The 26,206-nt window shown below is 41.1% G+C and overlaps 1 protein-coding gene and 1 pseudogene across 1 annotated transcript in view; both read right to left on the bottom strand.

Moving 5' to 3' along the window:
- Adam28 (ADAM metallopeptidase domain 28) overlaps positions 1–26,206 on the bottom strand; it is a 218,329-nt gene that overhangs the window by 30,986 nt on the left and 161,137 nt on the right. The gene's annotated exons all lie outside the window — the stretch shown is intronic.
- On the bottom strand, positions 9,951–11,081 carry LOC116913637 (annotated as a pseudogene).

Genomic DNA, 26,206 nt, shown 5'->3' with positions numbered 1-26,206 from the left:
ACCATAAATAACAGTTCTTCCAAGAGAGATGAGACCTTGGGTAGGATTACTTTTATAAATGGTCATAATTTCCAACAAAACAAAACAAAACAAAACAAACAAACAAAAAAAAAAACACTGAAGGCTCTTTGCAGGCAACACTGGCAACCACATGGGGATTCTTTTTAAAGCTAGGTGGGTATCTTGGCATAGACCCTAGGTTAGTTTATTATTCCTACACTTTTTCTTTGTGTGTTACTTACCTATTGTGTAGTTTTCTTGAAATCTGAAGGCTTTGGCATATATTGAACAGTTATGACAGTCTCCCTGAACAAGTATCACACTAGATCACAAGGTCCTCTAGTATGTGAGGGCAAGTTTAACCTCAAGAATTGTGCTTTCTCTATGAGGGATAAGTCATTCTGTTCTTTAAAACATTATAATCTAATTCAAGGAGCTCGCATCTTGGAGAATAAAGTCCAAGACGAGTACAGGCAAGAAATAAAACAATACATATCTATTCCTACAGCAGGGAGGAGAACCTGAAATTGTATCTAAAGCAATAACTCTACATTCCAAACAAAATACATATGGGAATTTTATTTATAATTTCTGTACATAATGATATAGAAAGTTGTGGATGACTTTCTCCCTAAGCGTGTTCAACTTAATGTCATCATTAAATCAAGATGACAGACACATATTTGATCATGCTTAGCTCAAGGTAATAGAACATATATTCCAAAAGGTCAAATGAACTCTTTGAACGTGTTCAATTTAAATTATACTGATGGCATACAAAATGGCTCTAAGCATGCTCAGCTAATGTCATAAAAAATGACAGGCAGGGATGTTTCTGTATATTCTTATCTCCTGTTTCAGCAGAGAAACATTCAAAGATGAGTTAATATATAAGTTTTCATCTAAATGTCTGCCTCACCTAGAAGATAATGACTAATAAAACAAAGATGGTGCCCAAACAGTCCAGTTTATCATAACTCATACAGAAAAAGAAAAAGTAAAGACAGAAAAAGGAATATATGAAGACACAAGACAATGAAAACTGGTTGGTTACAAAATGCTAGTGACAGATGAAGCACTTCTCTGTAAGAGAAATTCCTTGAATGGCTTATAAGATGGTGGTTTTCACCCTGATCCAGCATGCCACCAGGGGCCTCAGCAATAAGTCAAAGAACTGTTTACTTGAATAGGGCTTCCAGAACTGCTATATTTTAAACTGAGGACTAGTAAAAAGTAGGATCACAGAAATGGTGTCAAATGCCCAGTCTGAGGGGCCTGGGATTGTGAGTCCTGAGAGATGCACTACCTCAGCTCCAGAGGCCAGGTGTACAAGTCAACTTCATGGAAATCATTCCATTTTCATTTCAATGAAGACTTTTCACTGTCAGAACATCCCCAGGGTTGACTATCAGGCAGTCACTTGGTTCAAATGTGGCTTAAGCCACAAGAGAAAGCCCCAAATGGAGTTAGTGCGCAATTACCTAAGCATAGTTCATTGTAATCACCATAATTCACAAGAGTTAGAACACTACAAAGAACAAAACAACAACTTCATCATAGGATCAGGTATTTCCCTTCTTTTTTTTTATCTTGATTAACTTGAGTATTTCTCATTTCGATTTTTATTCCCTTTCCTGGTTTCCTGGCCAACATCCCCCTAACCCCTCCCCGTCCCCTTCTATAAGTGTGTTCCCCTCCCCATCCTTCCCCACTACTGCCCTTTCCCCAACAATCACGTTCACTGGGGATTCAGTCTTGGTAGGACCAAGGGCTTCCCCTTCCACTGGTGCTCTTACTAGGCTATTCATTGCTACCTACGAGGTTGGAGCCCAGGGTCAGTCCATGTATAGTCTTTGGGTTGTGGCTTAGTCCCTGGAAGCTCTGGTTGCTTGGCATTGTTGTTCATATGGGGTCTCAAGCCCCTTCAAGCTCTTCCAGTCCTTTCTCTGACTCCTTCAATGGGGGTCCCGTTCACAGTTCAGTGGTTTGCTGCTGGCTCCTATGTATTTACTGTATTCTGGCTGTGTCTCTCATGAGAGTTCTACATCCGGTTCCTGTCAGCCTGCACTTCTTTGCTTCATCCATCTTATTTAGTTTTGTGGCTGTATATGTATGGGCCACATGTGGGGCAGGCTCTGAATGGGTGTTCCTTCTGTCTCTGTTCTAAACTTTGCCTCCCTATTCCCTCCCAAGGGTATTCTTGTTCCCCTTTTAAAGAAGGAATGAAGCATTCGCATTTTCTTCATCCTTCTTGAGTTTCATGTGTTCTGTGCATCTAGGGTAATTCAAGCATTTGGGCTAATAGCCACTTATCAATGAGTGCATACCATGTGTGTTTTTCTGTAATTGGGTTACCTCGCTCAGGATGATATTTTCCAGTTCCAACCATTTGCCTATGAATTTCATAAAGTCATTGTTTTTGATAGCTGAGTAATAATCCATTGTGTAGATGTACCACATTTTCTGTATCCATTCCTCTGTTGAAGGGCATCTGGGTTTTTCCAGCTTCTGGCTATTATAAATAAGGCTGCGATGAACATAGTGGAGCACGTGTCTTTTTTATATGTTGGGTCATCTTTTGGGTATATGCCCAAGAGTGGTATAGCGGGGTCCTCATGTAGTTCAATGTCCAATTTTCTGAGGAACCTCCAGACTGATTTCCTGAATGGTTGTGCCAGTCTGCAATCCCACCAACAATGGATGAGTGTTCCTCTTTCTCCACATCCTAGCCAGCATCTGCTGTCACCTGAGTTTTTGATCTTAGCCATTCTCACTGGTGTGAGGCAAAATCTCAGGGTTGTTTTGATTTGCATTTCCCTTATGACTAAAGATGTTGAACGTTTCTTTAGGTGTTTCTCAGCCATTTGTCATTCCTCGGCTATCAATTCTTTGTTTAGCTCTGAACCCCATTTTTATTAGGGTTATTTGTCTCCCTGCAGTCTAACTTCTTGAATTCTTTGTATATTTTGAATATAAGCCCTCTATCAGTTGTAGGATTGGTAAAGTTCTTTTACCAATCTGTTGGTTGCCATTTTGTCCTAACAACAGTATCTTTTGCCTTACAGAAGCTGTGTAGTTTTATGAGATCCCATTTGTCGATTCTTGATCTTAGAGCATAAGCCATTGGTGTTTTGTTCAAGAAATTTTCTCCAATGCCTGTGTGTTCGAGATTCTTCCCCACTTTTTCTTCTATTAGTTTGAGTGTATCTGGTTTGATGTGTAGGTCATTGATCCACTTGGACTTAAGCTTTGTACAGGTTGATAAGAATGGATCGATCTGCATTTGTCTACATGGTGACCTCCAGCTGAACCAGCATCATTTGCTGAAAATGTAATCTTTCTTACATTGGATGGTTTTGGCTCCTTTGTCAAAAATCAAGAGACCATAGGTGTGTGGGTTCATTTCTGGGTCTTCAATTCTATTCTATTGGTCTATTTGCCTGTCTCTGTATCAATCCCATACAGTTTTTTATCACTATTGCTCTGTGATACTGCTTGAGTTCAGGGATAGTGATTCCCCTGGAAGTCCTTTTATTGTTGAGGATAGTTTTAGCTATCCTGGGTTTTTTGTTATCCCAGATGAATTTGCAAATTGTTCTAACTCTCTGAATAATTTGATTGGTATTTTGATGGGGATTGCATTGAATCTGTAGATCGCTTTTGGCAAAATGGCCATTTTTACTATATTAATCCTGCCAATTCATGAGCATGGGAGATCTTTCCATCTTCTGAGGTCTTCTTCAATTTCTTTCTTCAGAGACTTGAAGTTCTTATCATACAGATCTTTCACTTGCTTGGTTAAAGTCACACCGAGGTATTTTATATTATTTGGGACTATTATGAATGGTGTCATTTCCCTAATTTCTTTCTCAACTTTTACTCTTTTGTGTAGAGGATGGCTACTGATTTATTTGAGTTAATTTTATACCCAGCCACTTTGCTGAAGGCGTTTATCAGGTTTAATAGTTCTCAGTGGAACTTTTGGGATCCCTTAAATATACTATCATATCATCTGCAAATAGTGATATTTTGACTTCTTCCTTTCCAACATGTATCCCTTTGATCTCTTTTTGTTGTCTGATTGCTCTGGCTAGGACTTCAAGTACTATATTGAATAAGTAGGGAGAGATTGGGCAGCCTTGTCTAGTCCTTGATTTTAGTGGGATTGCTTCAAGTTTCTCTCCATTTAGTTTAATGTTAGCTACTGGTTTGCTGTATATGTGTTTTACTATGTTTAGGTTTGGAGCTTGAATTCCTCCTCTTTCCAGGTCTTTTATCATGAAGGGGTGTTGAATTTTGTCAAATGCTTTCTCAGCATATAATGAAATGATCTTGTGGCTTTTATCTTTCAGTTTATTTATATAGTGGATTACATTGATGGTTTTCTGTACATTGAACCATCCCTGCATACCTGGGATGAAGCCTACTTAATCATGATGGATGATTGTTTTGATGTGTTCTTGGATTTAGTTTGCAAGAATTTTATTGAGTATTTTTGCATTGATATTCATAAGGGAAATTGTTCTGAAGTTCTCATTCTTTGTTGTGTCTTTGTGTGGTTTAGGTATAAGAGTAATTGTGGCTTCATAGAAGCAATTCAGTAGCACTCTGTCCGTTTCAATTTTGTGGAATATTTTGGATAGTATTGGTATGAGGTCTTTTATGAAGGTCAGATAAAATTCTCCAATGAACCCAGATTTCAAGAGTGGTTTTCAATCCCACCAACAATGGAGGAGTGTTCCTCTTTCTAAACAATATTTAAATAAGAAATCAACAACAGATGATGTAGGGGACAATGCATTTATTAGACCCTATAATATGAAGTGGACTTTGTTAGATATTCACATACTTATACATGTATATTCACCAACAGTGCTAAGCATTAAGCATCAGGTTTTACTACATACTATGTGTCACGCTCTATTATAATACTTCTTATAGTGCAAAAACCTCAAAATCCACCCACTCCCAGTGACAAATTTTCGTAGCAGTGTCACACCTCTTAAACTTACTCAAAGAGCACAGCACAATGGTGACTATTCAAACATTTCAGCCTATGAGGACATGTCCTGTCAAATCAGCATGGCCATGCCTTCTTGTAAATTGTGTTCCTTATTCATCTCACCTTTGTGGAAAGCCGCAATAACATTCGCCATCACAAGATGGCGCTGGCTTCCGCTGCGCCCCACGTGGAAAGCCGGGATAGCATTCGCCATTACAAGATGGTGCTGGCTTCCGCTGCGCCAGCCCAACTTCCTTTCAGGAAGCTAGCTGTGTGCTCATGTGCAAGAGTGTGTTCGCGCCAAGTCATTGCCCACCCTGGGGCGTGCCAGTGAGATCATGGGTAAGTGAACAATCAGGCGTGGACGTGCCATTCTAGGGTTTTATAAGCAGCGCCTTTCTGGGCCCTGGGTCTCTCCTCTTCAAGATGTAATAAACGCTTTGCTGAAGAAGGATCCTGGTGTCTACGCGTCGTTCCTGCTGGTGAGACGTTGGGCACGCGACACACCTTCTCACCTTTCAGAAACTTAGCACGGATACTCTTCACCTCTCTTTTAATTTTCAGAGTTTCAAGACCAGCTCTTTTCCAAGAGACACCTCTTAGAGAGGAGAATTTTATACCATGTCATCTGTTTCATGTAGCTTGTGGAGCTTTAAAGCATTAGGAAGAAATGTATCGTAGGACAATATCATATTTACTGTTTTGTCTAGTTAGAGGTTAAACAGAAGTAGCCTGCTATGTTTCAATCTACAACAAAACATAGTATCACTATATGGTTTAATGAAATATTAAATTTATGATGAGGTTGATATTTTTGACAACTTGACACAAGTTGGAGTTATATGAAGAGGTAATCAAAATTATGAAAATGCTCCCATAAGATTGGCTTGTAGACAAGTCTTTGGAGGCATTATCAGAATTAACAATTTAGGAGGGCACAGATCATGGTGGGTAGTGCTACCCTTGACCTTGTAGTCCTGGAATATATGAGTAAACAGTTTGTGAGAGCTATGCTGAGCAAGCAAGTAAGCTGCACTCATGTATGGCTTCTGCTTTATTTCTTAACTCCAGCTTTTTGTCCTGATTCATTTTCTAAGATGTCTTCCATCTGTGATGTCCTGTAACCTGGAGTTTTAAGCGAAAATAAACCCTATCCTCCCCACATTGCTTTTTCTAGTGCTGTTTCATCATAGCAATGTAACCTTAATTTAAAAAAAGTTAAATGATTACTGCTCTGGTCAATCTTAAATATTAAATATATATTGTAAATATATAAATATATTTACATGTATATGTAAATAATTTAAATAGATAAAGTATATATAAATTTAATATTAATTAATACTGAAATATATTATTAAATAAATAATAATAATCTTGAATGATGATATATGATCACATGTTTCTGTTTGTCCCTGTTTATTTCTTAATAAGAGCACATTTGTGTGCAACTTATTTTAATGTAGCAATTCTCAAACTAGAACTATGGCCAGAATGGGCTGGGTAATGATTTTTTTGGGTGCTCTTGTGTGCATTACAGAAGACTTAGCACTATCCCTGAGCTCTTTCTACTAGATATCAGTGAATATGTCCAGTCCCAACTTTTACAAGGTGCAAAGTTCAAAAGACACTGATACCATGAAAACATTTTGATTGGAAACAATCTTTCTATTCATTTATTGCTGCAGAAAGCAAAGAAATCAATATTCAATGAACTCTCATGGAATAATTTCTATGTACAATTTTCTATATTTTTTTGAAAATGTATCAAATAAAGTTTACATTCAGATGGCAAATTTGTGACTGAAAAGATGGTTCATCAGTTAAGAGGGCTGGTTTCTTTTGAATAGACCCAGTTTCAGTGCCTATATCCCACATGGCTACTCACAGTCATATATAAAACTCCAGTTCCATGTGGCAGCTCTAATGCACTCTTATAGACTCCATATATTCCCACACACACGTGGTGCATATAAAATCCTGAAGGATTACACAGAAACACACAAGTGAAAATAAATAAATATTTTAACAATACCAAATATACCCAAAATTTAAGACTATTGTTGAAATATAAAATACTGTCTAAATCAAATTATCTTCTAAGCATTTGTGAATATGCCCATATGTTACAGTTGCTTTGAAGTTTGATTAGAGAAACTTATTTTTGACATTGACAGAAATTACTGCAGAAACTTTTAACTCATCAAAGTATTGAGAACAAATGATTATTGAATGTTCAACCTTAAGTAAGACATCATTTCCCTGTCTTCAAATGTCATTTAACATTGTGGAAGAGGGAGTGAAATGAATATGAGAGCTGGAGGAAAAGTGTAGTTGTATGGGCCAATCTTTAGGGCAGAACATGCCCAAAACCACCTGTAACAGCAGTTGGTAGTCAATATGGCAATGTTGTTCACATTATTATGGCTTTACAGTCATGAAAAATATAGGAGTACAGGCTTTATGGAACCTCTTTTGTTGATAAAGAAAGTCACTACAGTGAAGCCCATGACAGGAGAGCATGTTGTTTCCTGCAACAATAAATGAATAGAAATGTGGTTTCTAATTAAAATGTTTTCCCTACATCCCTGTCTTTGTGACTTAAACTTTTTCACAGTTAGGATCAGTCATATTTCACTGATATTGAGGGTAGATAGAGCTTAGGAGTGCTGCTAAGTCTTCTGTAATTCACACAAAAGCACCCATAAAAACCATTTCCCACCCCATTCTGACTATAGTTCTATCTGTTTTTTAATATCCAAACCATAGTACTTTATTGAAAAAAGGTTATTTTAAATGGATACGAAGTTGAAGTGTGAAATGTTTTCAAAATACATTTCTACAAGTACAAGTTACTTCTTAGTGAAAGAGCAAGTATTTGTTAGCAAAAGCAGTAAAATTGAAGGGGATTAGAATTGTGGCTGCAAGACCTCACATGTACACTGCCATCCTTAAATGTCAGCTGGTCCTAAGTGGCACCCTTAACTCACAAACAGGGAACTCACACTGAATGCTTGGAAATTCCGTCCTTTTTTGTTGGTTTGCTTTTGTTTTTAAATCTTTCTCCAACAAAACTAATATCAAAATAAGCCAAAGGACCGCATGGGTCCACTTTAAAGTCACTGACACTTTTCATTGTAGGAACTTCACACAATGAACTTCCCTGACTGCTCACAGTGATGCGATGTGAAGAGGCAAAGTGAGCAAATGCATTTCCTTTGTAATTGATAAATAACCATTCTTTTTTTTTTCCCCAGAGCTGAGAACCCAGAGCCTTGTGCTTGCTAGGCAAGTGCTCTACCACTGAGCTAAATCCCCAACCATAAATAACCATTCTTAAGCTTCACTTTATTCATCCTATTGATTTTTGGCCTGAATTAAATGTAAATCCCTGCCTCATCATCAATCAAGCACTTCCTCCTGCAGCAAATGAAAGAAAGCACACAGCTAGCACGGCTCTGCTTCTCCACACCACTGCCTCCTTTCTTCACCTGCCTCTTCCCTTCTAAGACCACTAACTGACAGAAAAGTAGAAAAGGGAAGTGCTGGAATGTAAACCAGGCCTGACTCTGCTCACCTGCTTGGGGCACAGATCTGAAAAGTCTTTCATTCATGTCATGAAGACATTTATACTACACAAACTGAAGAAAATGACAGTGCCGGAAAACAGATGAGACAGTCTGCATATTAAAAAACAAAAAACAAAAAAAGAAACCAAACAAAAAAAACACAGCACTGTTATTTCTTTTTCAATAGGAGAATCACTGAAAAGGGGAAGAGTTAGAGGAAAACCTGGCAGACATTTTGGGCTTCAAGTGGCTTTTTGTGCAAGAGCACACCCAATCACAAGCCTGGGTTTGGACCCATGCCAGCCAAAGACTATGATTTCCACTGCCGTGACTGATCTTTTGCACCTAGTTATAGAAAGTACATTAAAGTGCAGTATAAAATATAAAAGTTTTGGTTTCTTTAAAAAAAAGTATTGCGTTTTTAGTTGAGTAAAAAGTTTACTGACTCTTCCTTATAAAGAGTCTTGTTACAACTGAAGCTGGGGCTCATAGCTGCTTTGGTTCTCTCCACAGCACAGCATAATCACCACCCACAGTATTAAAAGTCCTTGTAGTGAGTTTTCTCTACAGGGGTTTGAAAATGATCTGACACTAGAATCCGGAGCTGTTAAAATTCAACCCTGAAATCCTGCCTTTTAAAAGCTATTCAAGTATAAACATGTATCTCATTAGATAATGCTCTTCAGGTCTACTGGTTAACAGATAATGGTGCAGATGAATTAGCCAAATGAACTTCAGCAGCAAAATTGGTTTTAGGTGTTCTGTACAAATATAAAGTTAACAGTGTGACTTCATTCTAATAAGCAAACATCTTGCCACCAAGTATGCACAGCCACTTCTGTCACAGGTACAGCATGTCCACCACACAGGGACATTCTGAGCAAACAAAAATGGCTGGATAGAAATCAAGAGTACTTGTCAGTGAATAGTCATGCCAGCTATAATGAAGAAATTCACTATTAAGAGTATACATGTTGACAGATTCTTATCTGTATTATATGTATGTTAGAAACATGTAATGTTAGAAATAAAGTCTAACATTAGTTGTTTAGGAGGAATAAAATATCAGTTTTCCTCACAAAATTTAAAATGTAACATAGCAATGAAATATAAATGTTAAAGGTACTTCATACCAAAAGGAGTTGAGGGGTTGGAGGGAGAAAGAAGGAAAAGGAAAATGAATAAAACCAAAAATCAAAACCATCAAATGTTAAAAAAAACAAAACAAAACAAAGCACAACAAAACAACTGAAATCGTCAGACACAGGCACTTCAGTGTAGATGGGTACCCTTCCATGGGGCTAAGAAACTTGATGCTGTAGCACTTATCAGGAAGATTTTCTTTTTATCCAAAATGTTTCCAATATGAAAACTCTACCTCACACATGGTGCCCAAGAGTGCTGCTGTCACTGTCTCCACTATGCATCTGCATCTGCATCTGCATCTGCATCCTAGCAATCATCTCTTGCATGCGGCAGAGCTCAGCCTCCTTTTAAAGCAAGATCTGGTCTTTATTCATGCCCTCATTCTCTACTTTCTTGCTGCCTTTCTTCAGCCTCTCAGAATGGAAGTTTTCATAGTGAAGGTCTTGGGTCACTTCCTGCAGGTCCTGCATGTGGGTGATGAGCATTGTTCTCAGCTTCAGAAAGTCATTGTGTTCTGGGTTCTCCACTTCTACAATGCCCCACGGGTAGAGATGGCCTCTAACCTTCTTGCCCTTGGCTTCAATCAACTGGTTAGAGCCAACCACAGAGAATGGGATACTGGCCTTGAGAAGTCTAGTCTGTTCCTTAAAGTCTTCATCTTCATCTGATTCTGCATCAGGTAAATGATAGATTTTAATGCTGTGCTCTTCAATTTTATCCAAAAATCCTTTCCTTTAGCCGCTCCCACTCCTTCAGAGTAAGAGTGTCAGCTTTCGCAATGACAGGCACACTATTCACCTTATTGTGTATTGCTTTCATAAATGCAACATCTAAAGGCTTCAGTCCATGTCCAAAAGGTGAAATGAAGTAAAAGCAACAATATACCCTGTTATCAGTGATGTGCTGCCTGTTCAGTCCACTCTCATCATGTAGGTAGCGTTCAAACTGCTCATCAATGTAGAGTAGGAGATAATTGTCTTGAAACAATCCCTGCAGTGGATGGCATCCCCATAGACAGGCGTGTCCAATACTGTAAGCCGCAGCTTGACACCCTGCTCTTTGATTTCAAATGTTGAAGCTTCTATCTGGACGGTTCTTTTGATTTTTTTCTGCAGCTCCAGGAATAATTCTTTCTGAGTAGAGATCAGTCAAGAATAAGCTGTTTATGAGAGTTGATTTTCCTAGACCAGATTCACCAACCACCATCAAAGTGAACTCGAACCCCTTTTTCACTGATTTTCAGTGAACTTGATTGGGAAGATTTGCAAATCCAACATAGCCAGGAGTTTCTGGATTTATAAACTGGGTTGGTTGTTGCTTAGACATCTTTCTTGACTTTTCAGTCTATCCATTAACACGCCGGAGAATGCTCATCAGGTGACAACACAGACCTGCCCCGCCCCTATAGTTCTATCTTAATTGCTGCATTAAAATAAGGTTTACACAAATGTGCTCTTCACAGGAAATAATCAGGAATGAATAGCAGTATGTGACCAGGTATAGCAAAGCAGTAATTATTTAAGTTTCTCAAATTAAGGTGAGCAAAATCAACATGGGGAGGATAGGGATTTCAGCTTACAACTCCAGGTCACAGAACATCATAGATGAAAATCATAAGTATCTCTTCCCTGGGAGACCTTTGTGTGAATCTGTGAAACTGAAACCTGGAGTACATTGGAGACCCAAGGATGTTGGATGTGCCAGAGCCTAGGAAGGCCTTCTAGGAAAAGCAGCATACAGAAAGTGGAACCAGTCAAAGGGAGAGAAATGTGTGTATTGCAGGCAGTAAATCTGGGAAGGAAGAACCATCTAAGGCCTTTGAAATTGGAAATCAAGCTACAGGACTTGGAATTTGCCATAATATATATTTTAAACTTCTTGTTTTCGTCCAGCACTTTATCAATGTGGTCTCTGCTCATTTTTGGAATAATAATGTAGAATCTGTGCTATTGCATGTTGGAAGTTGTGGGACCATGAAAACCACCTTGGTTTCTGGTTGAGGAGGAGACTAGGTTCATCACTAGCCACATCACTCCATAGATTTGTGGCCATCAGTCACATAAGGGAAATGCCCCCAAACCCTCCACAGGTTAGAGAACATGACCACAGGTGACATAGGCTAAAGACAGATCTCCATTATAATGAGATACCTAGTGGCCTAGGGGCTTAGCCAATACAATTTTATTCCCAGACACTCATCCCTGAAAAATGTATTTAACCTCAGGGCCACCCAAAGAAGTGGGGTATGTTTTTACTCATACAATTTCCTCCATGACAATAGATGTCTTAAAACCATAGACTGCCTCTTTTCATCGGGATCTGCTATGGGGTGCCATGAAGAAGGCCTGTAGAACTGCCATCTAATCTCCAGTAGAAGGCCTCCCTTTGCTCACAGTAACAGCCGCCACCAAGCTCAAGCCTACTGCCATCAAGGCAAGGACTACCCCACAGAACCAGCTGGAGTCCCTCCTCTTTCCCTCTTGGCCCTGGGCTAGATCTAGCCTGTGGGCACCCATTCCATTCTCAGTTCTTCTGCAGCATCCCATTGATGCCTGGATGCCCAAGAGCCCGAGAACCAGACAACACTGGTCTTTTTTGCAGACCCAAGGAAACCCAGAGCCAACTCTGACTGTGTTCTGCACCACAGCCTGTGCTTCCTGGAGCGGTGTCCCGCAGCTTCCCACAGCCTGACAACCTCCACGTGGCAGCGTGAGGCAAGCACGTTCAAACTTCCTGTGTCCTGCCTCCTAAGTGGCTGGATCCCTGTGGCAGAGTAGATGCAGGACCACACAATAATCCTAAAGGAAGTGTGTAATTTGCTTTGAATTTACAGGGAGTTACAAATAAGAGATTTTTCTCTTGTCAGGGTAGCCTTAGACTCTTAAACTGTGTTGAGACTGTGAAAGACTGTTGAGACTTTTGAAGATGGAGTAAATACATTTTGCATTATGATATGGTCAGGAACCTGGTGGCCATGCAGTTGAATGTGGTGGTTTGAATGATATTGTCTCACATAGCCTTATGTATTTGAATGTTTGGTCCCAAGATGGTTTGTTTAACTTTTTTGGAAGGAGTAAAGTATTTAGTCTGGTTGAAGGAGGCTTGCCACTGGAGATGGACTTTGAGGTTTCAAATAATTTAACCCATTCCAGTCCTCCTTTGTTCCTCAGCCTCCAACTTGTGGATTATGATGTAAGCTCACAGCTGTTCCTGCTACCATAGTTTTGAACTGCCATATTGTACAGCAACCCTCTCAAACTATAAGTTCCAAATTAAATGCTTCATTTTTAAGTTGCATGGGTCAGGCCATTTTATCACAGCAACATAAAAGTAACTAAGGCAAGTATACTTGCTCCAAAAAGGAATTCCAGCTACTTGGGAAGCTAAGACAGGGGAATTTACTGATCTGAAAACACAGTATCACAATAAAAAAGATAAAATAGATAGTGTACACAGTAGATAGCCTTCTAGTTTTTTTCTATAACCTGTCACATAGGTAAATCAATAGTTAAATCTTAAATTTTTTGAGATTATAGTATTATTTCAAAATTTACCTTTCACCTTCTTTTCATACCCCTCCATGTGAACTGCCTTTTATTCAAGTGGTTGGATTTTCTTCAATTATTGTCATATACATATATGCATACAAACACACATACTTAAATACCACATAAATAAAACCTACTCAGTCTATATAGTGTTACTTGACTATACATGTTTTCAGGGATGGCCATTTTGTATTGGATAAATAATTGGTGTGCTCTTCTCTGGAGAAGGCCATTTCTCCATCTCTCAGCTTTCTTTAATTTTCTAGTAGTGCTTTTTCTAGGGCAAAGACCTCAAGAGCTCTGCCCCTTCCACATTAACATGTATATTCTTCTCGTTTTTATTTGGGTCATATTTGAGTAGTCATGTTGGTGGGAATTTATGGGTATAGCTTCTGATATTTCTAGAAGGCACAACCTTACAGAAAATCTTTGTTTCTCTAACTATACTAAAATGCTGATGGTAACTTCTAAAAAGTCCTAAAAATGTTCTTGCTCTTTCTGAGGGTAAAAAGCTGCTGGCTTAGGCTATTGACACCTAACAGCTGGAGATTAAGTAATGTGTTCTTTGTGTTCTGTCTCAGTAGGAACTGTACATGGCTCTAAATTTCAGCCTGCTAGTAGAAGTCACTAGAAGAAAAGGGGATTCTTTGAAAAGTGATTATAGCATTTATTTCTAAGTTGTAAACAGTTTCCTATGAAAGCTCTCTAAAAAAGGGGGAAATGGAATGAATGAAAAAGGAGGATAAGGGAAAATTCTTATTTGCCTCTTTGTCTAAGAAGCATTCTGTCCAAAAATGTTCGCCTCAGCTCAGTTCTAATTCTTCTTTTTGTCCTCAGCACTTATATATGTTTAAGAATACATGATCACGGGGTTGGAAATTTAGCTCAATGGTAGAGCGCTTGCCTAGCCAAGGGCCCTGGGTTTGGTCCCCAGTTCCAAAATAAAGAAGAAGAAGAAGAAAAAAAAAGAATACATGATCACATGGTAAAAGTTCATCACAAGTTCATACAAAATTCAAATCACAAATTGAAATAGAAGTTTACAATAGAGAATTTTTACATGCATATCCATTAGGAGTAATTATCTGGCTAAACATTCATCATATATCACAACCCCACAGGGTCACTGGGAGTTAAAAAACCATAATTAAGTCATTAATGAAGTTTTGTATAGATAAACCCAGTCAATATGTTATCTTCTGTCCTTGCACCTATAATAAATTGTTATTTTCATTTTTATGACTTTTGGTTAATGGTTTTGCAACCTCTTGGAATGTACTCTGAATAATAGAAAGTCTGGTTACCATCTTGAAGCAATTAACTGGTGACTAACATGGGATACTACCAGACTTCTCATTGCAGTTTTGACTATCAGGAAAAGATCTAATATCAGTCCCACTATTAAAAAGCTTAATAAATACTGAGGTAATAGATAATTTTGGTAATTCTTATGGGATCATCATTAAGAATTAAGAAGTCATCCATTTGTCTATATAGTATCTGCAGAAATCTTATGTACTGTCATATCATGTATATGTGTGTGTTTATGTATATTCAATAATAACAGAGATAGCATATTAATAGCAGGAATCTTTTCTAGAATGGTGTTCTCATGGGCCTTGCCTATTGTAGAAACTCTGCATGGATTATTATAATCTGAAGCAGACCATCTTGGGAAGATCACCTGCTTAGTTATTAAATTGTCCTATGATGGAGCCTGACAGGATGAGAGAGGTGAGTCTGAGAGAGGACAGGAAAGGCAGAGAGGCAGAGGGGCAGAGGGGCAGATGGGCAGAGGGGGAAGGGGCTGAATGACAAGTAGGAAAAGAGACAGAGAGGGCTAGAGAGCCTAGAGATGTTGAAAAATATCAAGAGTTGCAGAGAGAGTTCTAGAGTCAGAAAATTAGTCATAAAAACAGACAGAGACAGTAAAGTAGTAGCACGGGTAGAAGGGCAAAGAATCTGAAGCATAGAGGTCAAGAGAGAAGAGCGTGAGAGAGGTGAGGCAGAGAGAAAGAGAGAGACCTAGGGCGGCTGAGGCCAAGAGGCAGAAAGAGGCAGAGGCAGAAGGTGACAGGCAGAGAGGAAGAGAGGCAGAAGCAACGAGACAGAGACAGAAGCAATGGCAGGGTTAGAGTGGCACATCCATAGAGATAGAAGCAGAATCAGAGAGACAGATGCAAGGACAGGTGCAAGGAGGCAGAGGGGAAGTATATAGAGGCCAAGAAAAGAGAGGCCAAGAGTGGCAAGTCTGTTAATGTTCTGGAGAGGCTGAGCGAGGGTGCTATGAGGAAGAAAGGCATAGAGACAGAGGCAGAAAAACAAAGGCATAGGCAATGGCAGAGGGGCAAAAGGGAAGAGAAGCTGAGGTCTAGTAGGTCAAAAAAGGAAAGACCCGTAGAGGCCTAGAGAGGCTGAGAGAGGATAAGAGGCCAAGAGTCTGAGAGGCAAAGGCTGTGAGGCAGAGGCAAGTAGAGGCAGAGGCAAAAGCAAAGCAACAAAGGTCAGAGGTGCAGAGGTGCAGAGGTGCAGAGGTGCAGAGGTGCAGAAGTGCAGAGGTGCAGATGTGCAGAAAGACAAAAAACCAGAAAGATAAGGCAGCTAGAGGCAGAGGCAGAGGCAGAGGCAGGGGTGGGGCAGGGGCGAGAGACACAAGCACAGTTGAGAGACATCAGGAGAGGCTGAGAGAATACAAAGGGCAGAGGCAGAGAGGCAGAGAGGCAGAGAGGCAGAGAGGCAGAGAGAGGCAGAGAGGCAGAGAGGCACAGAGTCAGAGAGAGGCAGAGATGTAGGCAGAAGCAAAGAGAGGGAGAAGGAGAGTGAGGGAAAGGGAGAGAGGGATGTAGAGATAGGTAGAGGATGAGGCAGAAACACAGATAGGCAGGGTCAGGGGGCAGAAAGGAAGAGACATTAAGTTGTAGAGAAGCTAAGAGAGGAGCAGTCAAGAGAGGTGAGGCTGATAGAGGCAAAGAAGCAGAAAGGAAGGGGTGAGAGAAAGTGGCATGCAAAGGCAGAGAGAGACAAGTGCAGAGGCAGAAAATCAGAGGCACAGGAAGCAAGATCAAGATGAGGCAGAGAGACAGAAGTAAAGAAAGAGGCAGGGAAATGGAGAGTACCATGTGCAGGGAAGATAAGAGGGTCAACAGACACTAAAAGAGGCTGAGGAATTCTGAAAGGCCCAAAGGCAGAGCCAGGCAGAGCCAGTGGCAGAAAGAGGCAGAGGAGCAGAGAGGTTGAGTGAGGCAGGGAGAGGAAAAGAGGGCCCAAGAGAGAGGGAAAGAGGCTAAGAGAGGAGGGGCCAAGAGAGGCATAGAGATACTAAGGCAGGTAGAACACAGGGGCAGAGGCTGAGAGGCAGAGGCAGATGGAGGCAGTAGGGGGTAGAAGCAGAGGGCAGAGGCAGGGAGACAGAGGTAGTGACTGGCAAAGGTAGAGTCAGAAGAAAAGGCAGAACTGCAAAGAAGAAGGGCAAAGGAGCAGACAGGAAAAGGTGTTGAGGGGCAGAGAATCTGAAAAAGGCCTAGAGAGGACAAGAGGCTGAGAGGCAGCAAAACAGAGATGCAGAGGCAGAGAGACAATGGAAGAGGTAGAGTGGCAGAGAGGATGAGGCAGAATCAGATCAAAGGCGAGAGACTGTGGAAGAGGCAGAGATTGGGAAGAAATGGGTGAGGGTGAGAAAGAGAAAAAGACAGAGACAGAGAAAGAGGCAGAGGGGCAGAGGACAGGGACGCATGTACACAGAGAGTGGGGGAGGAAGGGTGTGGGGAAGGGAGAGGGAGGACAGAGAGGGAGGAGAGAGAGGGAGAAGGAGACAGGGGGAAATGGAGACAGGAGGAGAAGGGGAGAGGGGGAGAAGAGAAGAGGGAGAGAGGAGAAGAGCCAGAGGGATATATATATATCTCAATCAAGAGGCCAAGAGAGGCAGAGAAGGGATTAGAAGCTGAGGCATAAAGGCATTGGCTGAGAGACAGAAGCAGAGGTAGAGACACATCATCAACAAAGGCAGAGGCAGGGCAGAGGAACAGAAGGGAAAAGAGGCAGAGTGAAGCAAAGAGGAGCTGAGAGAAGCTGAGACGCATAGTGACAGAGAGGCAGATATAGGCCAAGACAGAGACAGAGAGACAGAGAGACAGAGAAGCAGAGGCAGAAGAAGAAGCAGAGACAGAGGCAAGGTCCGGGGCAAGGGCAAGGGCAGGAGCAGAGGGGCAGATGGGCAGAGAGCCTAAGGAAAACTGAAAGAGGAGAGGCCAAGAGAGACAGAGTTAGGGGAAAGGCACAGAAGCAGAGGCAGGCAGATTACTGTGAGTTTAAAGTCAACCTGCTCTACATATTGATTTCAAGGCCAGAAGGGCTAGATAGGAAGATATTTATCAAAAATGTTTTTTTAGTTAAAAATAAAGTAAAATAATAAAAAGAAAGAAAATATAAAAGGTTCTGGTATGATGGTGCACAATTATTGTCCTAGCACCCTATAGGCAATATACAAGGAACCACTGCAAGGTAGAGCCATCCTGACTTCACAGAGAGTTCAAATCCAGTCTAAGCTACATTAAAAAAAAACTCTCTAAAAACAAACAAAAGAAAAGAATAAAGAAAGGAAGAGAAAAAGAAGGTACAACCAATGTGTGAAATAAATTCGCAGTTTCTTTAAATCTAACCATATACTTAGTAGGTCCTCAATCTGCCCCATCCCTACATCATTTCCCATTTAGTGGAAATATATGAATAACATCAACCTTGTATACCAATATTCAGTGAAGCCTTGTTATAGTAACTGAAATCTGAAGAATCCCAAATTTCCCTAACTGAAGACCAAATAAAAGATGCAGCATATCCTCTCCTCTAAATCATAATTTTGGGGGAAGGTAAGGTTAAGAAGTTCTGCAAGGGAGCAATGGTGCACTTCACAGAAATGACTTACACACAAACACACCCTGAATTTGTTGCTAGCACTACGAGAAATAGTGAAGATTCTTTGAAAGCATAAAATCAGCAGCTACAGGACACATGTTCAGTAGTAGTTTGCACCATGTTTGTAGCTAAGCTGAACATCATATATCATTGGTTTTTTGATGATCATGTGTTTGGTCATGTGCTCAATTTCAGACATAGAAATGCAAACACTATTTCCTTTTACTGTTAAACCTAAATTTATTATGTCATTCACATATGTGCACAAATGCATTCACATATCTCTTTGTATATGTGTATTGGTAAGCCATGAACCTAAAAAGGGAATCATATGAGATTTTAAGACAGGTGCAGAGAAAGGAGAATAATTGAATACATGTAATAGGCAAACAGAAAGGCAGACTAACAAGGAAGAAATTAAAGTAAGATGGAGGCTTGGAGGTAACAAAAGGGAGGATAGTAGGGGAAGAGTATCATGAAAACAATTTGTAATGAACTCAAGTTGGCTTTCTGATACTCGGAACTCCCTATCTAATGCAATCTTCTGAACTTTTCTAGCACCTATACTCATGTGTACAAACCTCCACACAAACATGGGGACATATACATAATTTAAAACAAAAGAAATATTTAAATAAACAATACTAAAAATAGAAGAGTAGAGATGCTTCAAGTTCTTGGGTCTTTGAGGAAAAATATCACATAAAAGTGTGTTGTAAATTTATTAATTACTTTATAAAGCGTTTAAATATTGTGAGATCATTGCAGAGAGATCACAGAAAAGGCCATCTGTGGAAGAAAAAGACTCAAAGAAATTTGAAAAGGGAAACTTAGGCTTTCTTGCTAAAGTTTCTTTATTTGGTAGATATTTTTCTACTTCTTGCTGCCAAACCAAGTTTCAAAGAACTGATATGGGATGTTGCTTCTTCTCTTCTCCTTCCCCTTCTCCTCCTCATCCTCTTCCTGTACAACCTCCTCATCTCCTCCTACTACTACTTTGGTAAAGTAGAAGTCTTATTATAGATAAAATGGAGAGAGGAGAGCAAAGATGGAGACAGGGATATCTGGAAGAGTCCACAGTGGTCGTCACAAGACTGAGGTGTGATATGTGGTTCTCCACACCTGCAGAAGCCAGGAGGCTCAAAGGTACAAAGATGGTGGGTAATTAAAATTATTAGATAATACATGGAAGAGCATGACAGGTCCCTAGACTGGAGTGTTCTGGGTAGGGAAGAACGCTACAACCACAACCTGCAGGTCCAGTAGGGACTAAGGGATTGCAGGGATTGGCAGCCAATGCCCATTTTGATATGTTACATAAGCACCTTAGCCTTTTGTCTTAGTTTGAAACCTTTTGTTCATAATAAGCAAATGAGACTACGTATAATTTTCTCTATGACTATTCCTGCTGACACTGAGGCATTGGTGTTATTTGGGGCAAGGGAAGATGTGGGGGAGAAGAAAGCTGGAATGCTCACTCAGGAAAAGCAGGCTCTTTTAGTCATTGTCCAAGCTCTACAGGACAATTTGGGCTAGGAAAGTTCAGGCAGAGTTGTGGAGGAGTCTGTGAAGTTGAACTACCTGAGGCTAGCCACTTTGAAGTTGTCTAGGGGACAACTGGAGATGGCAGTCTGCTGTTGATCTGAAATCTGCTGAGACAGATAGTCTAGGGAGAGAAGGTAAAGTTAAGGAGTTTAGGGAAAAATTGTCCATGGTCTCCATTTGAAACTGTAGGTCCTGTGAGCTTGCAGAGAGGAGTCCCAAGATCAGGGAAAAGGGATGAGACACCACCCTCAGGAATATGCAAGAAATGTTACATTGTTGCTTGACAGGAGTGCTTATCTGGAGTATATTTCAACTGTGATGGGTGGATTCAAGTAGATTCCTTGTAGCTTACAAGTTTTTTCTTAAGTTAACAAAAAGACATAAAGGTTTTTGATATGTAAGCATTACCACTATTTGTAATCTGTACCAATATCTATGTCATAGAACAGGCAGTAGACTCATGCCCTTTGATTCACAGTGAAAGCTTGGGGACCCTAAAATGATTTGGGGTTAAAAGCATTAACACATTTTTTAGAAGACTGTAGGTTGGAGAGAGATGTTTTCAGCATGAGAAGTATTGTTAAGTCTGTACTTAAAAGACAACCAAAGAAAATTTAAAGTTTTGAGCTTTGGACTATGAAAATATTAGCAGTGCTCTACCAAAGCTAGATAATAGCTTATTCTAAAGCAAGTATAATAATAGCATGTCAAGGGAAAGATACCTAAACTATATTTTGTTCTACTTTTATAAATTGCATTTATATACCTTGAAATATAAAGGAGTAGAAGTTACTTTGAAATCTGTTTTGTAACTATCTCTTTGAGACTTTTAGAAGGTAAACTGTCTTTCTCAGCTAGAGGCCTAGACTCTAGCACTTACCTAGAAATTAAGTGAGGCTTGAGGCCTGATATTTTGCAAAAGAAGAGAACTGAGAACACAGCTGAAGCCTTGGGGAAGAAGCTAGTATGGTTTCTGTTGTTAAAGCTTTGGTCAGTCAATATACTCAGAGATTTGGGAATAGATTATAGTCTTTGTATCAAATTAGTCTTGTATCAAATACAATGACAGAAACAGTCCCATTACCCCATGGTGCTATAGTCTCAATAGTTTTATTAGAGGCAGTGCTCAGTACAAAACAGCATTTAATCTTAAGTTGTTATACAAAACAGTATGGCCCATGGCTGCCCAGACCCAGGTGTTATGAAAATTGAGGTGTACTCCTGAGAAATTATTCCATGTAACAGACCTGGCATAATACTGGGGAGAGGAGTGAGGACCTGGGTAAGGGATACATGCAAACAAGTGGACATGTAGATAAGCAAACATATATATATTTGTTTACATTGCAAATGTCATTCCCCAAACTGGTCTTTCTCATTCCAATCCTCTTTTGTTTTAAGAGGGTGCTCCCCCATCTACATACCCATTTCCACTTCAACCCTCTAGCATCCCCCTTCTCTGGGATATCAAGTTTCCACAGGACCAATTGCCTCCCATCCCAGAGATGGCAGATGAAGCAGCTGTCTTCTCCATACGCTCTGCTCCCCTTGTAGCAGAAGCCATGGACTGGCCCACATATATTCTTTAGTTGGTGGTAAATTTCCTGAGTCTCTGAAGTGTAAACTTAATTGATACTGTTGTTTTCCTATTAGGTTTAAATCCCATTCAGTTCCTTCAGGCATTCCCCTAACTCTTCTTTTGTGGTCATCAGACTCAGTCAAATGTTTGTCTCTGAATATCTGCATCAGTCTCAGTCAGGTGCTTGCAGAGTCCCTCAGAGCACAGCCATATTAGACTCTCATCTGCAAGCACATCTTGTTATCAGGAATAGTGCCAGGATTTGGAGTCTGTGGATGAAATGGTTGTCATGGTGGATCTGGATCACCTTTCCTTCAGCCTCTGCTCCTCTTTTGTCTTTGCATTATTTTAGACATGGCAATTGTAGTTTAAAATTTTTGAGGTGTGTGGGCAGCCCCATCCCTCCAATGGGGGACATGTCTAGGTACAGGAGGAAGTCTCTTGTGGTTCTATCTTCCTGCTGCTAGGTATTTCAGCTAACATCATCACAGTGAGTATGTGGGAGCCTCTTTCATCCCTGGCATCTGGGACTTTCCAGGGGTTACCCATGTTCACCAACCACTACTGATGCTTATTGTTATTCTTCCGCCCTTCCCTCTAGATTTCTCTCTTTTATCTTCCCATACTTGCTAGTCCCCTTACCTGTGGTCCCGAGGCTCAAGTTTGCTCGTGGGGTGCTGCCTACGAGCTCTCCGTGGCGGCAGCAACCAGGAAGATCTGCGCCGCTCTTTCCAGGAGCCTCCGTGCACCAGGGTTCCAGATGGCGTTTGGTGTTTTCCTCTGGCATCAGAGATGTGTGCAGAGTGCAGTCTCTTCTGATTTCCCAGCCGTGTCTGCCTCTCTGTAGGTTTATCTCTCCCTCCCACGGGATTTGGGTGCAGAGAACTGTTTATCCGGTCTGTTCCTTCAGGTTCTGGCGGTGTCTCAGGCGCAGGGGTCCTGCCGCTCCTGGGCCCTCCCCCACGGGAACCCAGAGGCTGTATACAGTTTCCTCTTGGGCCAGGGATGTGGGCAGGGGTGGGCAGTGTTGGTGGTCTCTTCCGCTCTGCAGCCTCAGGAGTGCACAACTGACCAGGCAGTGAGGTCTCTCTCCCACGGGGTTTGGGAGCAGAGAGCTGCTGCGGGCCAGGATCCGAGGGTGTGGGACTCACGGTAAACACAGGAAGTGCCCGGTCCTAGAGGAATTTTGCCTCTGTGTGTCCTGAGTTCACCAGGCAGGTCTCTTGCAGCAGAAAAATTGGTCTTACCTGTGGTTCCGAGGCTCAAGTTTGCTCGTGGGGTGCTGCCTAAGACCTCTCCGCGGCGGCAGCAACCGGGAAGATCAATATATCTTTCTTTAAAGTAACCCATGGCCACTATGTTCTCCCTGTCAGTCCTGCTTCCCCTTCTGGTTACTCTTGCCTTATGTAGACCTTGAACATCCAGGTAGAAACAGATACTGCTAAACACCTCTTCCAAATGATGAACTTGTGACTTTCTAGATGATATCTGTTGAATAACATTGACCAAAAAGGGATTGCAGCTCTCATTGTGATTGTTTTGCTCCTCCCAAAACCAGATTTTTGCTGCCAGCACTCAGAAGGTGTAGGCAGGCCCATCTCTGAATTCAAGGAAAGACCAGTCAACAATGTCAGCTCAAGGACAACCACTTAAAAACACAAAGTCTCAGCCAAACAAACAAGGGAAAGCAAACAAAAGGGGCCAAATCAAAGAGTGAAATTTAAAGATGTTTGGCCACCTCTTCTGCACCTTAATGCCTTTTTAATGAGTAACTATGGTTCTCCACAGGATGGACATTTGTCAAATATCACTGAAAAATTAAAAAAAAAAAGAAAACAGACTTAGAATGAATCATATCTGTATGCTTATCAGTGACATAGCTCCACTTCTTCCACTTGCCTCCTTCCTGTACTTTAGAGAAGTCCAAAGAAATAATAGTATGGACATACAGCCATAGTTATTTCTGGAGAAAGCCAAGGTTAATAGGGATGGTCCTTGGGGTGTTTTGTTAGTCAGTCAATCAGTCAGTCAGTCTGTCAGTCTGTCAGTCTGTCAGTTGGTCAGTTAGATTAGTTGGTTGGTCTCTTCGGTAACCACTCTTTCATCAGGCAAGGGTGGATTCTACACTTGTCCTTCTGACCTGCTCTTCCCCAAATCTAGGTCCAGTTTGGCTTCTTGGTGTCATTCAGTCATGGGTGGTGGGCTCCAGCCCTCCACTTCTCTAGGTCTCGAACTTAGAGGTTCAAAAAACTTGGTCTATTGGTGTGCCAGTGACCTGCTCTTCCCCAGACTTAGGTCAAGGTTGGCTTCCTGGAGTCCCTTCAACTTGAGTAATTTGAAACTCAAAAGACTCAAGAGAGTACACAATGAGTGAGAGGTCTCAGTAGTAACTAGGAGAATATCCAAATTTTACCGCCCAGAATATAATAGTCCACGGTTTGCAGTATGGCTAACTGGATTCCAGTTTCGTTCTTTAGTTTAGGTCCTAGGATCTCTCAAGATGGAACCTGCCAACTATATGAACTGTGGTGAACAGGGCAAGAAGGAAGCCTCAGACTTGGAAGTAATAGAATGTAGTTCTTTATTTGCACAGCAGATGGGGAAATAGGATCACAGTCACACAATACCCATTCCTCACTAACCTACTGTCTGGCCCATAGTACTGTCTGCCTCTCTGGTAAGTTCCACAACCTACTTGTCCTTCTGCTTGCTGGAACTTGATCCATTGAGTGGATTTCTCTTGATCGGCAGCAGGCATCTGGGTTGGTGGACTCAATGACTCTGTGAAAATGAGTGTGACTCCAGGAGAGAGTGTGTTGTGGTGGCCAGACCTGGGTTTTTAAGCTACTTTTGGCCAATACTCTTTGGAGCATATACATTATTCCCTCCGGGCATATTTTTATAGGGCTAACACCAGGCAGTCCCTTATACAGGATGTTTCTTAAGTATTACATTTTATTTTTCATTGTATTCCTCCCATTAGGGCTTATCCTTATCTATCAGGCTCACACACACAAAGCAGTCCACTATTCAGGGTGTTTCTTAAGTGTTTCATTTTATTTTTCATTGTATTCCTTACAATCTGTCTCAGACAGGTGCTGGCAGAGCCTCTCAGGGGATATCAATATCAGGCAATTTTCTGCAAACATATCTTGGTATCAGGAATAAGTGTTAGGATTAGGTGTCTGTGGATGAATTGATTCTCATGGTGCAGCAGTCTCTGGATGTCCTTTTCTTCAGCCTCTGCTCCTTTTTTGTCTTTGTATTTTCTTTAGACAGGGACAATTCTGGGTTAAAATTTTTGAGATGGGTGGTCAGCCTCATCCCTCCACTGGGGGCAGTCTCTTCAGGTTTTGTGAGCTTTAGCAGCTTGATCCACTTTCAAACAGTTTATGCATAAGCCATCAGTCCATTATAGTAGAGTTTGGGATAGCAGGCATGAAGTTTATTTTTCTAAGTGTATTCACTTGCTGAGGGTCTCTGTATTTCTTGCCATCTACTCTAGGAAGAAGTGTCTCTGTTTATTGTGAGGAAGTCATTTGACCTATGATTATGGTAGAGTTATTGTTAGGACTCAGTGCTACTTTCTGAAGTGGAAATTCAGTGTTCTTTGGAAAGTCAGTTGTCTTTGATAGGGTTTTGCTGAGGGAAACACATGAATGAATGGTTTCATTCGTGGACACGGGTGAAAACCTAAGGAAGTGTAGCTGAGGAGTGTTTTCTTGAAGAGAACACAGGTGAAAGAGGAAGGCAGACTTATGAAGCAACATATTGCTGAAGCAGAACCAAAAGAAAGAACGTTCTGCTAACTAGGTCACCCTGGTGATCGATTAGTTCCTTGAGAATTTTGAAGGCAATTGTTCCTAAGATTGCAGTCCAAATGGCAACAGGAAAAGTACCACACCAGTCCAGAACAGTCCAGACTGATCCAGACTGATCCAGACCAGACTGGACCGGACCAGACCGGATGGGACCGGACCGGACCGGCACTTCGCAAAGACATAGATCAATGCAGTAAGGGCTAGAATATCTCAGGGATGAGGGAAAAGCTACCTAGGGAACTGAGGCAGGGCCAGGATAGAAACATGGGTGTTGCCTAGTTAGAGGCAGAATTGACATTAAGTTCTGAAATAAATCCTGAGCTGCATGCATGGCCAAATTTGGAGCCTTCTGGACACTCATGAAAAGCCATGGAAGGGGCACTTGGGAAAGGATGACATGAACACCCGCTAGTCAAATCTGTCTTGTAGAAGCTGTAGATGTGGAATGTGGGGACCAAGCAGACAAAAGCTATAGTATAAAACATCAGGCGACTGGGACTTCTCCCTGGAGAGATCCGCAAGAATTTTCTGAGTAAACACTCTGTTTAAGAAGTGTCACATCGGCAGTAGGGCTGGGATCCTCTCCCATCCCCTCTATGTGCCAAAGATATCTCCCTGCTTGATGGCGCTTACTAGCCAGTAGTCAATGCATATAAGTTTAAACTGTAATCTTGCTGATATAATTTGTACCCCTAAAAGGTATAAAAAGTGTGTGCCCTTGTTCTTGTGAGTCACCTCTGCCCTGATTGCAGAACGACCCCAATGCACTGAATCAGTAAACCTCTTGTTTATTACATCGATCTCCTTCACTGTGTCTCTGTGAGTGGGACATCCCGAACGTAGGACTTGGAGGATTTTTCTCAAGTCTTACAGTGAGGAACATATCTCCATTCACTATGATAGAAGATTAAGTGCAGAGCACTGTGCCTGACATTTTTCTGACAATGTATAGTTGGAAACAATGGTGATATTGTCGAATGGTCCCATGTTTGAGAAGTGGTACATTGACCAGTGGCTACAGATGACCCGTTAGTAAATAAATATCTTAGTTCCACTGTTGTGTTAAGTATAATATGTTTTTGCCT

The sequence above is a fragment of the Rattus rattus genome, chromosome 12 (assembly GCF_011064425.1).
Source record: "Rattus rattus isolate New Zealand chromosome 12, Rrattus_CSIRO_v1, whole genome shotgun sequence".
Classification (NCBI taxonomy): Eukaryota; Metazoa; Chordata; class Mammalia; order Rodentia; family Muridae; genus Rattus; species Rattus rattus.
This window is presented reverse-complemented; position numbering and strand designations above follow the sequence as displayed.